The following is a 20,310-nucleotide window of genomic DNA, read 5'->3' on the forward strand; positions in this document are numbered from 1 at the left end:
CTTGTCATTTACTTATTTTATGTTCCCTGTGTTAGCGTTAGCATACGTCATGTAGCTTAAGGTGTTAGCGTTAGCATACGTCATGTAGCTGAAGGTGTTAGCATACGTCATGTAGCTGAAGGTGTTAGCGTTAGCATACGTCATGTAGCTGAAGGTGTTAGCGTTAGCATACGTCATGTAGCTGAAGGTGTTAGCGTTAGCGTACGTCATGTAGCTGAAGGTGTTAGCGTTAGCGTACGTCATGTAGCTGAAGGTGTTAGCGTTAGCGTACGTCATGTAGCTGAAGGTGTTAGCGTTAGCGTACGTCATGTAGCTGAAGGTGTTAGCGTTAGCGTACGTCATGTAGCTGAAGGTGTTAGCATTAGCATACGTCATGTAGCTGAAGGTGTTACGTTAGCATACGTACACCTATTCACCATGTTCTTTAATCTGTTATTATTTTAAACTGCATTTCAAGATGAAATGTTTGTTCTTGGTCTTGGATTTTATCAAATACATTCATCCCAAAAAAATGCGACGTATCTATGTTTTTTTCTTCTCTATTATGTATTTTTGGGCTGCATTTTTTGACTTATACTCCGGAGCGAAAAAATACAGTATTCAGAATGTTCGAAAAAGTAAACTTGACAATGTAAAAAAATCACATACGCACTCAACTTGGAAAAAAACAAGTTTCGAAGAGACAGGACTAAATGGGATTATTATTTAGAAGCGCATTTGTTCTTTTCATGCGATGCCCTTTTTTATCTATTAAAAAAAATGTCATCATTAAAACTGTATTTTCTAAATTACCCTCTCTGTTTTTTTTTTTTCTCTTAACTTGCTCTTGGTTTGTTTGTCTTGTGTTTTTTCTTTTCTTTTCTTTAAATCAAAAAAAGAAAATACTTTTGTGAAAAGGAAACTTTGTGGTTAAAATATAAACATTAGATAAGTGCTGTGAGGAGTAGGAGACCGGTAGGAACTGCTGGTTTGTACTGCAAATATGTGTAAAATATTACACAATCATTACATAAGAAGACTTATTTTCTATATTTGACTCTTTTAGCATCTGATATCAGAACTGTGTCAGACTTGGACCTGAGAGTCTCTGGTTCAAAACCTGGTTCAGAGGATTTTCACTTCAGAAGTATTTTATGATGTCTTTATTACTACTTCAGTGTCTGATTATCGAACGTCTTCTTCAGAACAAAGAGAGTTACAATTGCCATCTGTGTCTAAATAGATCATTGTGTTAAAGCTACTGCAAAAGCACAAAATATAAGATTGTGCCAACATGATATGAGGGTTTAAAACTTGAGTGACAAGTTGTGGAATTTGCGCCGAAATATATACATTAGTTTCAAAGTGATTTAAAAAAACACAGTAATTTGACAGACATCGCTGAATTTTCCGTCTTATATAAAGATGCTTGTTTTGTTCACAAATTATGCTGTTTCTTGAGAGGCTCTATTATACAAGTCTGTGAAACTTCCTGTATGAGAGCCACTTCATGTAGCATTGGGGACAGGAATATCCACCTCTAAACAGCTGCAGAGAGCGGCCTGAGTCATGTGCAAACAACATCAAGCTCCATCATTATGTGGCCAGTTATGCAACATAGCTAAGATATTACTAAATCACTTTGAAACATTTATTAACATTTTTTACTCAAGTTTATCAGCCACTCTACGGACTCTACCTCCTCTGCTGCCCTCCAACGCAGCAGCAGAACCAGCCGCCTCCCCATCTCCTTCACCATTACAAATATCTAAGGTGACAAATGGTCTACCTGTCGCGTACCAACGTTAAAAACTGTATTAAACGACCAAAATCGCACATCTTACTTTAGGTTTCCGGTGGTTGAAATGAGATTCGATGGTGATAAACGGCAGTAGCTACTTCTATCACAGAAGAAAACATATATATAACATTTGTAATTATCTGTATTTGAGGTCATGTTCACCCAGAGGGAAACAAAAATAAACAGCCATTCATTAGCCGCGGTTTAGAAAAATGGTGACCACCTTTCTCCCGGGCATCTTTTCAAAAATAAATAAGACATTGTATTATTTTAGTCCATCATTAACGATTGAAATAAAATATCTGTAAAATACATGGAAACTGCAGTAAATTGTGTTGAATTACAAACATACTCTGTAGAATATTATGCAAATAACGAAATACTCTAATAATCTATATATATATATATATATATATATATATATATATATATATATATCAGTATAATGACTATGTAAACATGCTTTGGTGTGTTCTTGTTAGCTACATTTTAATGGCTGACCTTGAACCCCACTTTGCACAACACACTGTTTTAATGAGGGTTTTATAACAACTTGTCCTCCTCTGACTCTCTTTCCTTTGAATTTGTCTGTCCTTCATGCAAATTGCGAGCTCCTTTTGTAAAAGGCCTCGCTCAAGTCTCACTCACTGTTTAATTGTTTTCTCCTTCTCTCCTAGTCTCACTCTCTTCATCTCCTCTCTCTCTCTTTAATAGCAAACAGTTGTTATAAGGGCCTCTTTCTCTTTCTCCGCAATCTCACTGTCTCTCTTTCTTTCTTTCTTTATCTCTTTGTGTACCTTTCACTCAATTTCTCTCTCCATGACTGTCATTCTTTATCTCCTTTTTCTCCCTGTTTTCTGTCTTTTGTGCCTATCTCTTGGTTTATCTCCCTCTCTCTCTCTCTCTCTCTCTTACCCTCTGTCTCTCTCATTCTCTCCTATTTTCTCTCTCTCTGTTCATCTCTTTCTCCCCCCCATTCCACTCTCTCTTTCTTTCTTACTCCTTGTCTGTTTCTTGCTTTCTTTATCCCTTTTACAATTTATCATTCTGTTGTTCTCTCTCTCTTACGCTCGTCTTAGTTTCTCTCTCCGTCTCCTACTCCGTCTTCTACTCTTCCTTCATCTTTCTCTCTATCTTCTACTCCATCATTGTTTCTTCCAGTGTCTCCTATTCTATCTTGATCCCTCTGCCTCTTTCTCTTTCTCTTGCTGTCTCTCGTCATTTCTCTCACTCTGTCTCTTGCTCCTTTTTCATTCCTTCTCTCTCTGTCTGTATCTCTTTGTCTCTCTCTATTTTCAATCATTATTTCTCTCTGTTTCCCCTCCGCTCCATCTGCCTGTTTCTTTATCTCCCTATCCCTATTTCTCTCGCTTTCTGTTCTTTGTTTCTCTCTCTCTCTATATATATATATATATTTCTCTCCTGATCTCTCTTGCTTTCTCTCTCTTTCCCTCTTGGTTGCTCCCTTTTTCATTTTCTTTCTGTCTCTCTCTTATCTCTGTCTCTCTCTGTGTCCTACTTTATCTTTGTTTCTCTCTTTTCCTTTCTCTTTCTCTGTTCCTCATTCTTTCGCTCCAAATGTTCGTGCTCTCTCTCTTTCTCTCTCTCTCTCTTCCTTGTCTGTCTCTTTATTCATTTTTCATTTTCTCTCTCCCTCTATCATGGTCTCCCTTCTCTTTCAGTCATTTTCCTCATCTTTATTCCTCTCCCTTTCTCTCCATTCCTCTCCCTTTCTCTGCCATTCCATGTACCATTCCCTCACTCTTACTATCTCTCTTTACCCCGTTTTTTCTTTCTCTGTTTTGCGGCTTCTCTCTTTGTCTCTCAATCCCCAACTCCATCTTTTATTCTCCCTTCTCTCTTTGTATCTCTTTCTCCGTCTTTCACTCTCTACCTCTCTCTCTCTCTCTACCTCTGCCTCTACCTCTCTCTACCTCTACCTCTCTCTCTCTCTCTACCTCTGCCTCTACCTCTCTCTACCTCTACCTCTCTCTCTATCTCTACCTCTCTACCTCTACCTCTCTCTACCTCTCTCTCTACCTCTCTCTACCTCTCTCTCTACCTCTCTCTCTACCTCTACCTCTCTCTCTACCTCTCTCTTTCTACCTCTACCTCTCTCTACCTCTACCTCTCTCTACCTCTCTACCTCTCTGTCTCTCTCTCTGCCTCTCTCTCTCCTATTCTCTCTCTCTTTTTAATCCATTCCAACAGTTGCATTCTATCGAGTTTTCATGTCAATCAGCGCGTTGCATTGATCGAATCCTCGGACAAACATTACAACAAACACCCCTTTCAGTTGATTGCTGTTTTTCATTGTTCCCCGGGGCCCAATTCCTTTGCCCCATAATTCACCCGTGTCGTATTCCCCCGTCGGGTGCGTCGCGTGGCTTTCCTTTATGTCTTTTAATTGAAATGAAAAGGCGTCGTAATGCGAGCTGACACTGACTAAACGCCGGCGATGCGGAGGGATGTAACACGTGCGGTTCGATGGACAAGCGTGGAAGGTCAGCGTGAGAAACCCTCGCCGCCTGTCGTGGAGTTGGATGTACACAGAAGGCAGGAGAGGCCGTTATATTGGAAAAAAGAAACATTACATAAGGTCAAAAGAAAAGGACACATGCAGTTATGAGTCACTACGCGAGGGTGGGATGTAAAGACCAAAGTATATGATGGGCGATATTGACAAAAATGAAAATCTCTGGGTAGGAAATTATCCAGATGATTCTATTTTATATTGTGGAAATCTATCAGAGTTGTGCGGGGAAATAATGGGCAGGTAATGTCTTGGTTGTTAAGCACACAACGTGAAATTAGCTACTAATGTGCATGGATATTACTTTAAAGCCTTGTTTGGAAGCACACGCCCCGAGTTATTATTATTTTGGCAGTGCGTTACATTAGTTTTTACTCTAGAGAAATCGTTCCTCGGCATTTTTGCATCCTCAGTAATAACAAGCGTTGCCATTTGAAGGGTATCAAGCTTTATTTAAAGGACATATTATGCATTATTTATTTGATTTGCCTTTAAAAATGCTATTGAGAGACTTTACTGTGGCTTCTTCTGTTTTAGAACTTCATTTAATGTATGTACTGAAAACCACATGACTTTTGTACTGGCGGAAGAGGGATTTACCATGGGGATAAAAGCAAAACCTAGCTTCCACGACATGCTGAAGAAAGCAAGCTTGCAGTTTCAGTGAACATGATTTGTTGCAGAAATGCTGGTGATGATTTACAGACTTAAAAACACTGGCGACCTCCTGATCTCTATCTTAGATGTCACAAAACTGGGCAATTTGAAACCCGTTTTTTGTGAGGTTCAGAGAGAGAGCAGAGAAGACGACCTCATACTCACGATTAATGAAAAGTGTGAATGAAGCTAAATACAACTCCAGGCGTGTTTGTGATGAGGGAACAATGTTATTACATGGTTAAAACCTCACAAATGTTCATTTTGCATAATATTTGTTCTTAAAGACTATTATTTATAGTATTTTTTCATCATCTGGGAAACACTTTCCTGATCTAGACAATATACTAAAGCAACAATTACAATGTTTTGCAATATTTATTGAGTGCAGTGGAAGATGTTCTGCAAGTTCGAAATTCATTTTAGATTCCCTGCAATATTACTGTACCTACACTAATCATTTTTTCTTGTCGTTTTTCAATCCATAGTATTATTTACCGTGATTTTAAACATGTCTTTGAACAAATGACCGATATTCTTTTTTAAATATTAACCGATTGATCGATTTTCAACCAGATTTTGACAAGTATATTGTTTTTCCAAGGGCATTTTTACCTCTTTCTTTGCTCAAATGTCAATATGAAAGGAAAGCAACATTCAATCCTCACAATTTTCTTCATTGACTTATGACCTGAACACATGCATGTATCCTTCAACTCTTGGTAAGTACTCTTTGCAGTACTTTCATTGTAAATAGCATTTCTTCCTACATAACATAACATAACATAACAAGTCCTACTCTGCCCATCATTTGTGTCATTGTTTCTTGAGGCGGTCTAGTACAGTTATGTGCAGCTCCCTATCCACCTTACTACTGTCATCCGTTGTAATCCTCCTTCTGCTGCATTGTAGCTGGCGATCTCAATTGCAAATCCGTTGTACACAGACACAAGCCGTTATCAGGCTGTCCAGGGAATCATTGTTGTCTTGTTGCTGCTAATGAACACCGGACATTTGACACAAATCAATCTATTTTATATTATATTTTAGCGTCAAGACCCTTCCCTTGTTCTACGCTCAACCAAAAGTGCCAATAAAACGGTTAGCAGAACGAGGAAAAGATGAGCGGGAAGGAATAAGGTGAATATTAATATTTGTGTCAGAGCACGGACAGTTTTTCATCAGAACAGGTGAGTACGAGCCAGGTTCGCTCGGAATCCCCAGGGCAAAGTTATTGTAATAAGAATCTCCGCTGTATGAAAAAGTCTGACATCATCACTTTACCTGAACAGCTTAATATTAGATGAATATAGGCCACTTTTCACATTAAAGTAAGATTAGTTTGATAACAGGTTCACAATTACCCAAACGAACCAGACTCTCAAGGCAAATGGATCTTGATTTGAATCAAAAGTGTATTGGCAAATGTCCAAATAAAATAATGATAATATTACAAGCTCATAAGACCTGTCATTTGATTTAAACTGTGTATCTCTGTGTTTTTTTTACTGAAAACAAACAGGTTTTGCGTACCACTGGTTAGCCTCTGTCATGCATTTAAACTCTTAATATTTCATTTTTTGCAAAACTCTATGGGGAAAAAGAGTGCTGCACTTCACTATCAGAGCAGCTGTGGTATTATGAAGTTGAAAATCGAGTTCAATTATAAAGATCATCCTTTTCCCTGTTTTGCATTAACATAATATTTGCACCAGTTAAATAATTCTAATTCTAACACTTATCTCTCATAAGTTTGTGGATTGAACGCCTGTTTTTGTTGCCCAGGAGGAACCACTTACAACCTCAAACATCGAGGGCAGGAATAAACCAGATCTTAACCGCATTTTAACCCAAACTAACCTAAACCAGGTCTAAAAGCAAAGATCCAAACCAGGCTTGGTGGCACAGCTCTCAAATATTTGTGGCGTACGCCTGGTTCTCTGTCTTTACGAATCACCCAGAGCTTTATTGAACTAAACAAGGCCTGAACCAGATCCAGACTACATCACCCCAGGACCAGACCTTGACTTGCTCATTGCATTGCATCCATCTCACTTCACTCATCACTGGAGGCTTTCTGTCAGAAGAATGACTAATCTTTCACTGTGAAGTAAACGTCACATGTTCTCTGCCCACGGGAACCACGGGGACAACCCAGAACCTTCTAGAACAAAACCAGGACTAAAGCCGGTCAAAAATGCTATTCAGTATTGACCCTTCTAGTATTGATCCTTCTAGTGTTCTTTCACGATTACTGAGAACGTGACCAAACAACTGGAACATCTTTTTTAAATGTTTTATTACCAACAAATCATTATTCCACTATTGTTGTTGTTCGTAATGACAAAATGATTTTAAAACAGCCGGATAAAATAGTACTTCACATTTTCTTCAATTTTTTTTACAGCATGAAGTAAAAAGACTTCTGAAATAGTCACAATTGTTTCTTTACTTTAAAACATTTTTAGTTCTTACAATTCTGACTTGAATAATCACGATCGGCGTCGCTTGCTGCCCCATTAAAATGAATGGGATAAACTGTTTACATAAGTACCGGGCTTTATGCGCGACTGTTCAAACCCATCACTCCTGTAAGGGTTGATAAAGAAGAACTAAATAAGGCACAGGACTGAAACAGGACTGAAACAGAGCTATGACAGGGCTAAAACAGGACAGAACCTGAACTGGACCAGGACTAAAGCAGGATTAAACCATGTCTAAACTGGGGCTGAATCTAGCTTAACCAGAACCAAACTGGGTCCAGGAAAAAAAACAGGACTTTACCCATGCACTAACCAGACTGAACCAGGTCTAAACAGAGATTAAACTAATAATACTATATCAGGAGTAAAACCAAGTTACTATAATAAGAGAAGACTAAAATCCAGACTAAACCAGGGCTAAACATCTCTTCTTAACCAGGTCTAACGTGCCTCTCCGCAGGACTAAAGCTCCACTCGCTCATTGCAGTGCATCTCGCTTCACTCATTACTGTATTGGACGCCTGCTGTCAGATGAATGGCATGAGCTCTCCTAATATTGTGGTGTATGTGGCTGGTTTTCTGCCCGGGGGGGACCACCCACTGCCTCCTGACAGCGAACCACTCTCAGCTGATGTGAGACATGACGCCTTCGATCGCTCGCAGCTCCACAGCAGCTCCAGGCAGAAAGTGAACACTGAGACCTCGATATGCGGAGGGGGAATTCAACCAACAGTCGAAACTACGACGAAAGAGAGTATTAGGAGTTTTGAAAGCAGGGCTAAAGTGAGAGTTAGATTTGACAAAAGCGAGGCCAAGCCAGGACTAAATTAGCTAAAACCAGGATTAAAATGATTCAAATCTCAGGTGTAAACGATTATAAACCAAGATAATACTAGGATGAAGCCTTAAGGTCTTTAAACCAGTTCCAAACCAGGACTAAATCAGGTCTGACACAGGAAGTCACCAGGACTGAACCAAGTCTGGACCAAGTCTGGACCAAGATGACGCCAAAACCAACACAGGACTAAACTAGAACTAAAACCAGCCCTGGTCCTATCCTCCAAAACCAGGACAACATCAGGACTAAAACAAGACCTAAATCAGGACTTAAGTAGGTCTGAACCGAGACTTAAGAAGAACTAAATCCAGCAATAAGTTTAAGATGTGGTAAACCAGACCTTAAGCATACATATTTTCCATTTTTGTTGCTTTAATTGTTTTTTAATGATTAGGGATAAGTATTTTGCTTTTTTTAAATTTAAAATAATGTCTACATTTGGAAAACACTTGCACATATTTGAGGTGCATAATATAGGCATTGGAACATTAGCACTGGGAATGAACGATGAAAAAATAATAATTAAGCCCTTAGGCAATGTGACTGCTATGCGTTTGTTTTGAATACATTTTACCACAAAATGAGTTCAGTGATGGTTTATGGACTTAAAACTGCGCTGGAGAAGTCCGAAATTTTGACTATGAAACAAAAATATAGGGAAAATTGAAACTGATGATTTTCTGAGCAATTTTCTAAGACAACCTCGTAAACAAGATTAAAGAAAGTCTGAATGAAGCAAAACACAACTCTAGATATGTTTTTGATGAAGGAACGCCAATGTAACATGCTTAAATGTAGAAAATAAATAGATAATAACATAATAAATATAGCCGCAAGCGGCAATGATCGGCCCTCGCCACGCCGCCGCCACGCCGCAAGAGGAGGGGGCGCTAACGCGCCCCAATTGTCCTTTTATTACGCCTACTGCTGAATCTGTGACGCTGTCACATCTTCTCCCCTTTGTTTTACCATCAAAAAGCTATTTTATTTTGAATTCTTGGCAAAATGTGCGGCTTTGCCGCACAGACACCGTGACTCTTTGAATAAAAATGTGAATAACCAAATTTCAGGTTAATAGGGCTGACGCCCTGGGAGGAGTTTGTGAAAGTCTAAAGTGTAAACATGTTCTGGCGATTTCCCCATTGGAATAACATGGAAAGTTTTGGTCATCGCTACGGCAAAACCATAACAATTATGACATGGGTCTCATTGACTTTTTTGATGGGGATGCCAAAATTGAGTTGTGTGTCAAATTTCATAAAATGTCGCAAAACTAAACATTTAACCTCCATATAAAATCTGTAGGGGGCGCTGTGGTGCCAAATTAATTTATTTCACTTCAAGTATGTTTAGCGCAAAGAGTTTAACAACTGATTCTAATTTGACGCAATTCGGACTTTATCTGCGCAAACGGCAGAAATGTTAAATTTGGGAGAAATTTGAAATTCTAGCTAAAGTTTGCGGCTTCGCCGCTCAGAGACCGTGACAGGTATCAATGTAATTTGAATAACCTTTGATGTCCCACTCCTCAGTAGCATTTTCACAAAATTTCAGCTTTTTAGAGCCAACGCCCAGGGAGGAGTTCGTAAAAGTACGACGTTTGGAAAAACTCCCGATTCCTGCTTAGCCATTTTTGAATCAATATGGCCGACATTTGGTTGGGTGGACGGCGTTGCCGTAATAATATTTTTTACTTCTCTTGTCACCATCTACCTCTGCGGCAAATTTCATGATTCAACGATCAGATTTTTTTGGGGTCATTTCCCATCTCTCAATGCATTTTTGGTACATTTGGGGGCGCTGACGCGCCAATCTACCTGCGTTGCATCAATGGAATTTCCCCATGTGGGACAATAAAGGATTATCTTATCTTATAGCCAGAATGTAGAGAGGCACGATTTTTAGAGGTATGCAAAAATGTTGTGACTTTTCGTCAATGTTCACTGGGTGAAAAATAGGGGGGTTGGTCCCGAGAAGAAAGAAGAAGAAAGAAAGAATAATATTCCGATGCGAAAACAATGTTTCCAATTTTTCAAATATCATAAACTATACATTTTCGGAAAGCGCTCGCGCTTTCCTACCTCATGGTGTGGGTCCCTGGTCACTGACGGGTACTTTCGTTAATTTTGAGTGGGCTCCGCCCACTTTGTGTTTTTGGCCCTCTATACAGTAATAATGTTCAATTTTTGCATTACATGCTTATATGCACGGAACATGCAAGATATGGGGAACGTATTCGTGAGCTACTTGGCGCAAATGAGTGCTTTATATTCGCGGTCGTCATCCCAATGTAAAGTGCTCGTTTAGTGCGCACTTTTGCACGGGCTTTGCCCATTTACAACGGTAATGTTCCATTTTCCTACTACTAATTAGTCTGCACGGGGCGTGCGTGAGTGAAGGAGTGCGTTAGTGAGTGTTTGGAAGTGGGCGAGCGCTTCGCGCTTGATTTCGTGCGCACTACGTGCGCACTTTCGCAGCCGTGCTTCACACGGCCTTACGAGATTAATAGGCCTCTCGCCAGCTTGTGGCGCTCGGGCCTAAATAGATAAATACAATGAAATAATGAGTTTTGTATGATGTGTCGCATGAACATAACATGAACTTAGGACTCAGCACTCCCTGTCTCCTGTCTGACTCGCTCCTGTTTTAATCAAACAACATCATAAGTGAATCTTTTTATGTACTCTCGGAAAACATCATCAAATAAACAGTGAGTCCCTCGGTGTTGCGGCGGTGTTCTTTCGACCGTCTGTTTTATTAGTTCGTTACAGATCGTCAAGCCAAAAATCAGACAGAACACGTGCTTGATCCACTGACAGTTCTATAAAGCAAACTCCCTCCTCATGTCGTTTATTGTATTCTGTAATTAGCATTGTAGATTTGATTGTATTTACTTTATCGTGCTCACCTCTATGAACCTATGAACATGTTTCTGATGTTTCACTGTGTAGCATTCAAATTGTTTATCTCCATGGAGACAAGCAGATGACGCAACTAGGCTGGCAACGCTTTAAAAAGAGCTTCTTTAGTAAACTATTTATAAAGCATTAATAGGCAGTAGTTATTTGTTCATAAGCACTTAGACAAGCACATGTAGATGGTTTATAATACTGCAATACATGTTAATAAACCATGCACAAAATGTTTGCATTAATAATCTACCTATTAAACTATTGCCTGTACTTTTAAAGGCCTTATGAGTGCTTATAAACAAATAACTAATGCGCATTGACCCATTATAAATAGTTGAATATGGTTTTAAAACGTTACTGAATGTATGTTATTCACAGTATTTTAGAGCAATAAATATGTACTTTAATAATTGAACGATATGTAGATTTAGTGTCGCGCAGTGGAACATTCCAGGCAAAGCAATTAAATCCCTGGCAAACCATCAACCAGTAAAGTTACATAGTGTACCTTTAATTTACTGCACATTTAGGCAACACTTAATTCATCTTAATAAAGCACGAACAAATACTTAAGTCTTAATTAACTAATAATTTCTTAGGAATGAATCAGGTTAAGTAATGCACTTTATGCCAAACTACTTAATTCCGCAGTTACTTAGTCTGAATAATTTTAAATAAATATCGTTATAGAAGTCGCCCCGCACACAGAAGTCGCCCCGCGCACGGAAGTCGCCCCGCGCACGGAAGTCGCCCCGCGCACGGAAGTCGCCCCGCGCACAGAAGTCGCAGTCGCCCCGCGCTCGGAACCCGCGCTCGGAAGTCGCCCCGAGCTCGGACGCCCTTCTTCTTTTGCTCTGTGGTTAGTGATTCTCATGGCTCAGCCTTCAAGTGAATGATTACTTTTGTCAGAGTGTAGCCTCCGGGCTCTGCAGATTTATACTACTCTTGTAGTCAGCAAAGGCCGCATGGAGTGAAGCAAAGCATTTTAAATTAGACTAAAAACAATAGCTGTTAAAAGAGCACGTTTTGACACATAAGCATTTTGAGCAGTCATTTTGCCAGGTAAAGGTGTACGTATGTGGACTTTAAAAACAGAGAGGAGCACTTCCTTGAGAGGGAAGGCCAACGTCAGGTGGAACAATACTTTTGTTTTGTTTTTATGGAACTACAGAACCAGGCCAAATGAAACACACAAGTTTCGAATAAGGAACACTAACTTGGGGGTCAGTTTGTTTGCCCCTTTAATTTGTTATAAGGCTGCATCACCCTCATTATAAGGAGACTATGTAATAAGCAAGCAAATGTAAAATGGAATCAAACCCAATGTCGCTTGGAAAAATCCCTTGAAGGTGCCGCCCGGTGGTCCGACTATCTGCTGCATGTCCTCCCTTATCTCTCATCCCCCAGTCCACACTACTTTACTGTCAATAAAGCCGACGGGCACAAGATCTTTAAAAAAAAGAAAAGAAAACTCCCTTGTTGGTAATATGTTGTAGCCTGAAGCCATCACGGATCAAAGAACTGCTCACCACAGAGAAGTATGAATAATTTATTACTTCCCCCTCCACACCAAATTAGGGATAGTAGCACTACAGCTGAAAGAACATACAGAACATACATTTAGATTTATATTTGACTTTTTTGAAATGTAAATATTAAACAGGCACATTTTAGCCTGTCAAAATTGTGGACACATTTGTCTAACTCTCATTTAACAGCAGTACATTATTTTGTTGATTCCAAAATATTGATGATAAATGAGTCGTTTGCTACTGAGGTTTTTTTTCAGCATCAGCGCTTTAATTTTAGCAGAGAAGGCTCAGATTGTAGTGTCTGGCGCCCTCTACTGGCAACATGGAGGAGTGAAGCGTGTTGAAAATAGCAGCATCTATCGAACTACAATAATCTGAAACACTTTAAAAACACAGAGAAGCACTGTCGAGTTTCAATTACTTGACATCAAAAGCTAAAATGTTGCATATTACAGTACCGTACGTAATGTTGGGGGATGGTCCATTATCAGCTTGTCTCCATAGAGATTGGCATTACTGTGCTGCCCAGTGGTCGAGTGGTTATGGCACAGCACACGTATGCCAGGCTGACATTAATGTATAGATCTTGCATTTACGTTATTATGTTGGTTATTTTTGCTATTAAAACACTCTGTGAATAACTGTTGTTTCCCTTGGCCTGGTGGTGTCAGCCTAAAGCAGAACTAAGTAACATTTTCACCATATGGAATGCCTTTGTAAGTCCCTGTGATGGTTAAATATGTATTTCCGGGGCCCTTGAAGTGTCCGTCGCCCCCTGCTGTGTCTGGGCAGAAAACCAGCCTTGCAACATCGACCCAAAATCGACCCGAAGAAAACTCTCCTGAGAAACCCTGGCTCTTTTTTATGTTTGGCAATGTGCATGTGTATGTCTTATTACGATAAAGAAAGATAGAAAAGAAAAGTGAAAAGTGCATCTATTTAATGACAATGTCTTTGACAAAGGAGCTGCAGGAGGAGCTCTGTTGCTTAGTTCTGTTTTAATGTCATACTGTGGAACATTCCGGGCAAAAGCTGCACATTTAAACAGACGATGAACTATAGAATATAGAGAATGTATCAATTGAGCTTGAGGTGTGCAATGAATCTAAATGTAGCTCATATTGTGAATGTTGTTTTGAATAGCGTGTTTATTTTTATAGTAAAAAAAAATCAAAATGCTACAAAAAAAACGTCTGAACTTTTGTGATTCATTTTACCGGCACTTCACATTTCTCAAATAACTTGGATCTGTTGGATTGACATAACTGACTATTATTCAATAGTCAAATTATTCAATCACAAATTATTGTTCTGTCAATATCGCCCACCTCTAAATCCAGCTACGTTTTTAACCTTCAAGTTTTAAACATCAGTAATATTGATCATTTGTGATTTTCAAAACATTCATTAAGCCATTCAAGAAAACCAATAGCACAACAGTTGGGGGGGAAGCACTTGGCAAAGCAGGCACGTTACTGTCTGTAGTTAGCCTAAGTGTGCGCGGAATGAATTGCTTTGGCCGGGCCCTAAGCGCCGTGGCCTTTAGCGAGCGAGGTCAGGAGCAGCTATCGTCTCTAATGGCTGCCATCTTTAACCGCTCAATTACCATCGCGGCAATGCATAGGCTGTGGACTAATGGCGCGGCTGCTAAAACAAGCTACTGGTTTAGCATATACTCCATCAAGAGCCTATCAATACCAGTCGACTTGCTAAGTAAATTGGTAAGTGTATCATATCTCCTGTGCGTTTGTTCGGCCATGCGCTAATTCAACCGAACTCAAACCCGTCAGACCAATCCTGTCCCAGTCTACACGCAGCGAAAAAAGCCAAAAAGGTGCTAGCGGCGGCTAACAGATGTCTACTAGTTTAGCATTAGCATTACTAGATTTAGCGGTAATTGCTAATAGAAACGTCTGTCGTATATATATATAAAAAATCACACTTTTGGTCAACATAGATACGTAGGCCTGTCACTGTAATTACTATATCGACTATTGTTTGATAAATGAGAGATGGAACTATATATTTTTGGGTCTGTACCAATTTTTTAGCACGTGTAGGGACATTTTTGTAACGTTTTTGTGGTATAATAAGATTTGAGCAGTAGAGAGTTGAAGAAAGATACTAACTATTCAAATTGGATGCACCGGATCTTTTGGAATATAATAAGTACAGTACATATGTCTAATTATAAAGAGTTTAATTCGCTGTGAAGCAGGAAGTACGGCGTTAGCATGTTTGTACCGTGACGGAAAAACTCGTGAAAACGCTCATAAACTCATCGTGGTGAGTAATTGGGAGGCTCAGAAGGCTTTAGGTAAGTGAGCGGTAAATAAGCTGCAGCAAAGTGTTTAAAATGAACCAGTTACATTTTAAGACAGTACCAAATCAGGTACTGTGCCTTTAAATGTTTAAATTTTGCTTATAATTTGTCGTAGCTCATTTTTTAAATCAACATTGTACATTTAGAAAAGTATTTACCCGGATTTTCCTGCTTTTGAGTTTTCGTGTCAGTGGCAGGAAGTAGTTTCAATGTTATTTTCCGTCACACTCAAGCTACTGTAGGTTTTACTTTCACTTTTGACTTTTCACTGGACCAAAACAATAAAAAACACACATTCTAGTCTGAGATGGAGGGAGTATAGTTTGTCATTTCTGCCGATATTTCTGTCTGTCTGTTTCTTGAATTCCTCTCCTAGTTTGCTCCTACTCCAACTACACACACACTTCTCCACATGTGCTATTGGGATCTTTCAGATGTATAATATGCATTTTGAAAATCTGTTTGAATTCAGTTCAGTCAGTTTCAAATAATGCTGACAAGTTTGAAAATTGGATCTTTGTTGGATGCTTTGTGACTGTTTTTAGGGAACTAACTGCATTGAAAAAAAATCAATGGAACTTTCCTAGTTTAAAACAGGTTAAATAAAAATGAAATAAAGTGTGCAGTAGTTACTTTACTTAGGATTACTTAGGATACTAAGGATTCATTTTAAGTATGTCTATTCTTACTCAAATTTCAGTATATATTACATTAACATTAAACATTAACATTAAATACTTCACTGCATTTTGTATAAAGTATAAGTCATTTCTGCTCCATTATATTTGGAGCAGTATTCACTTGACAATAATAATAATATTTTTAATAATAATAAACAATAATAATTCACACATTCAGTCATTTCAGGTGATGTAGTTTAGGTTGTAGACCTGGTTTAGTTTCAGATTGTCTGGTTAGTTTCAGTCATGTTTTAATACTGGTTTATTTTTGGTTTACATGTCATTCAGATCTGATTTTGTCTTGGTCTATATTTTGGGTTAATCCTGATTTAGATCTGGTTTTGTTCTGGTCTCAAACTGGTTTCGTTTTGTTTCACACTTGCACAAACACCACATGAAAATTAGGACAAAACAAAGACAGAACCTTGAACAAAACACGGACAAAACCTGGGCTAAACCAGGACTAAAACGAGACCAAAAGTACAAATACTTGTACATTTAGACCTGGCTCTCATTTATCAAGGCAGCTTCAAATTTGCATGATATTTCTGAAAGCTTTTCTTAATTATAAGCAATTAAGACCTTGACAATTTCGAATTGATTTGACTGTTCACATGCTATAATCTTCAAGTCAATCCTTTGTTTCTGCTTAAGTAAATATTTGAAGACTGCACTGACTCACCAGCGTGTTAGAATCCAGGCGGCACAGCAGAAAATTGCACGTTTAGTATTTTTCTAATAGCGGCATCCATCAAGCGCGGTGAGCGGGCCAAACAGGCACCGCACACCGCACACAGGGCCCCGCAGTGAATTATGGTAAACATCCACCCTCCAATATCCTCATGATGCGCTGATTAAACGGCATCCAGGGAAAAAGTCGGCGTTTGGGCCGGGCTGGTCGTTATTTAAGCTCCCTCCCCTTCTGCTGATCACCTCGACACGTTTTTCTTTTCTTTTTTTATGGCTCTACTGGTGTGTGATTGCCATTGATTTGGAGACAGCGAGTTTCATTCTGTCAGTCAAGGCCAACGCCGGGGGAAAAGTTAAACGGTGTGTCGGGAATAGGAGATAGGAGAAAATGGGGATTCACTGCATTGGCAACTGTCAGTTTAATAAAGCGACAATAAAGTAGACATATTATGCTTTTTCCGGTAGTTTGGTATAATCTATAATAGTGATCTTCAACCTTTTTTATCCGAGGACCGGTTGAAGGGGGCCGGGCCAGTAACAACAGTGTAAAATATGTACTTCCCTTGTTTTGAATATTAAGTATGTGTCTAATTGCTAATGCGTGCTGTTTATTTGACTTTATTTTTTCATAGTAAAACACAGGGAGATAGCACTAGACTAAAGAAAGTACATTTTAAACGAGAAAAAAGGACATTTTAATATATAACTTTTGCATCTGTGGCCCTGTTGCAGATGTCCTGGTGTTTGGGGACCCCTGACCTATTACACACATGGTCAACTATTTTGGAGATGAGACAATGTAAGGGAATAAGAAAAAGTTTTACGTTCAGATAGATAAATTGAAAAAAAATTAAGAAAAAAATGCATCACACATTTTTCTTTATGTAGGTATTTATATGTAAAAATGAATATATTTCTAGGTTAATTTTGTTAACATATTTAATACAAAAGTCTCACAGAAGGGGTTTTATTATCATATTAATTTAGTATTTGAGTAAACTACATTTGACTGAAAATAAATGTAATTCCAATTCAAGTTTTGCCTCATTTTTTGGAGTTCAAACTTAAATAAATGAGGCTCGGATTTAGATATGAACAAATCCTTGTGAACGTGTTGTCATGATCTTGCTGAGTAGAAGATTGTAAAGTGTAGGAGCTGCTTTAAGGGCTGATGATGACGTCTCTGTGCGAGATAAATGCATTAGGAGAAAACAGCCTTTGAAGATACATGGATGAAAGCAAATATTTGTGAAGACAGGATTATATGTTCAAAGAGCAAACTGACCAGACCTTCATTTTACATTGTGTCCATTTTAAATTGCAATATTGGTCTAAAGCCTGATATGGGGGTTGTTGACTTCAGCTTCAGAGCATTAAATAGAGTGACTCCTACATGTCTCACAGTTGTTGGAAAAAATCTGAAGAAGCAAAAGTATAAAAGGTTGAAAGAGCAGGACAATAAAGATGACTGTAACATGCATAAGTCTCTCAAAATACAACTTTGAGTGGTGGAAGAATATGGTTAAAATGTCTTAAAAGTCGTTTTTGGCATAAGTGTTACCTGATGAATCTAGACTTTTTTTTTAAAAGAGAAAAAACAATGAAAATAGGAACGTTTCTTGTTTGTCTTCTCATCAGATTGTGACAAAGCAAGTGTAAAATGTAACTTGGGTCATAAGAAAAGAGGTGATATTGAGATGATTTGTACAACTAATCTAAAGCACAAACACACTCTTGGCTTTTGTTTATTGCTGCTTTAATGTTCTCTCAATTAAAAGCCTGCAATAACAACAGTGATGAAGTAAAAGGAAATCGTTGCCGTTCTAATTTAGACATAGATTAGACTTGGTTTAGTCTTATTTAGTACTGGTTTAGATCTTTTTAACTGGTTTAGCCCTGGTTAAGTTCTGATTAAGTAAGGGCTTGGTTTTGTCCTGGTTTAGATTTAGTTAATTTCAGATCTTAATATACTTTGCTAATGAACGATATTAATGCTTGATTTCATTCATTTTAGTGTACAAGAGAATATTATCTTTTTGATTTGATTTTGATATGATTTTTTTTCCATTTTATTTTTGTAGTTCAAACGTCTCTAAACCTCATTAACTCCAAACACAGTCAAAAACTATCTTTTCTCTTGGCACACATTGGGAATTACTGCCATCATAATTCCTGGAACGTCGCGGATTAGAACTGCAACACTTGCACTTGGTGGAGATTAACCAGCAGCGTATCAGATTTATTTTTTCTTCGACGTACCAGGAGGGTTCTACTTACGGAACGAGAGAGAATTTACAGCAGTGTCCGTCCCTGAATCCATTTACTTAGCAAAGCAGCTTCTAAATCCTGTGCATTCTGAGCCCCGGCTGATGAGGCTCTTATTAACTATCGATTAGCCACAAACAGCGATGTCGTATTGACGTTCCTGTCTTTACGTTAAGACTGATATCACATGACAGCACAGTTAGCAACAGAAAATATTACGCATTTTGGTTTTGTTATTGGCCTTTAAACATGCTCTTCAGTTTCACTTTGGCATCTCACGTTTTAGAATTTAAAATCATATATGTACTGAAAACATGCATCGCTCAACAGAACGTGTGTTAGAACTCCATCTGCTGGCTTCAAACGTGTCAGAAGCTAGCTTGCCCCGCCATGCTAATAAACGCATGCAGTTGTAATGAACGTTATTTGATGCAGAAATGCGAGTGATTTAAAACCGCACCGAAGATTCTCAGAGCCACGTCACGGATCGAGGAAACGTCAGTTATCGAGGAGATTCAGTCTGTTTTTGACGCTCGGAGGGGAGAGCTTTTTCCAGCCAGGATTCCTCCAACTAGCGTGAATGAAGCTAAATGCTACTCCAGGTACAGTATGTCTTTGATGATGGAACAAAGTTAGAACACGTTTAAAAGCTAAAAAAAAAAAAAAAGCATAATATGTGTCTTTTAAGGAAATATATTGATTTGTAAATATTGTCCAGATGATTGAAACCTTTTCTACCATTGACCACTCCTGCACAAATGAGCAATTACATCCACTTTATGAAGGCTATTAAAAGTATTGCTGTATAATATCATTATAAAGTCTCACAACAGGTGTTACTTTTGCATAAAAATACCCACAGGGACAATATGTTTTCTGTAAACATCTTGGTGCCATTTCTTCTTTGTCTGCATGTGGACAGACACTGTAGTAATGCTTTACTGCGGAGCATTCAAGGCAAAGCAATAACATCACTATGGAGACAAGCAGAACCGGAACCTCCACAGAGTTATTTATTCAGGCGTTCAACTGTGAGTTTATTATTTATGCTACCATGTGGTTTTATACTTCATTCTAAGATCATTTGTCCCGTTTAGTTTTTCAGTATCGATACTCGCGAAAGAGCAAACATTTTAGTATCGATTAGTATCTGATTTTTAATTCCAACCCAGGATAATAAAACTTTTAATATCTTTATTACTGGGCCTGTACACATGAGACAAAAACGTTGCACAGTTTAACACCTTCTCTGTCAGCATGTGGATATCATAGCTGTTTAGCATAGAACAGCACACAATCAGGTTTTTAATCACTTTAAAAAAAACAATGTCTAATTGATTAACACTTTTAACTAGGGATGGTCCGATATTGTATCTATTTATTTATTTATTTATGTATGTATTTACTTACTTACTTACTTACTTACTTACGTTCTTGCGCATTCAATTTGTCTTGCTGTTGAGGACGATAAACGACATTTGCCGTAACGAGCACTCCAAAAAGTTATTGCAAAGTTCAGAGTTTAACTGTGTTTATCTGGGATATCAAATCATTTTTGACATGATCGTGTAAACATGCATCCGTATTTCAAGCCTAATTGCGCTTTTATTTGTTTAT

General features: G+C 38.5%; 1 protein-coding gene across 1 annotated transcript in view; it reads left to right on the top strand.

Annotated features, from left to right (window-relative positions):
• Positions 1-20,310, top strand: part of LOC140357798 (adhesion G protein-coupled receptor E5-like) — a 65,516-nt gene that overhangs the window by 4,028 nt on the left and 41,178 nt on the right. The window lies entirely within an intron of this gene.

This window comes from Eucyclogobius newberryi, unplaced genomic scaffold (genome assembly GCF_026437365.1).
Source record: "Eucyclogobius newberryi isolate DKJ021-1_F unplaced genomic scaffold, fEucNew1.0.hap1 SCAF_13, whole genome shotgun sequence".
NCBI classification, from domain to species: Eukaryota; Metazoa; Chordata; class Actinopteri; order Gobiiformes; family Gobiidae; genus Eucyclogobius; species Eucyclogobius newberryi.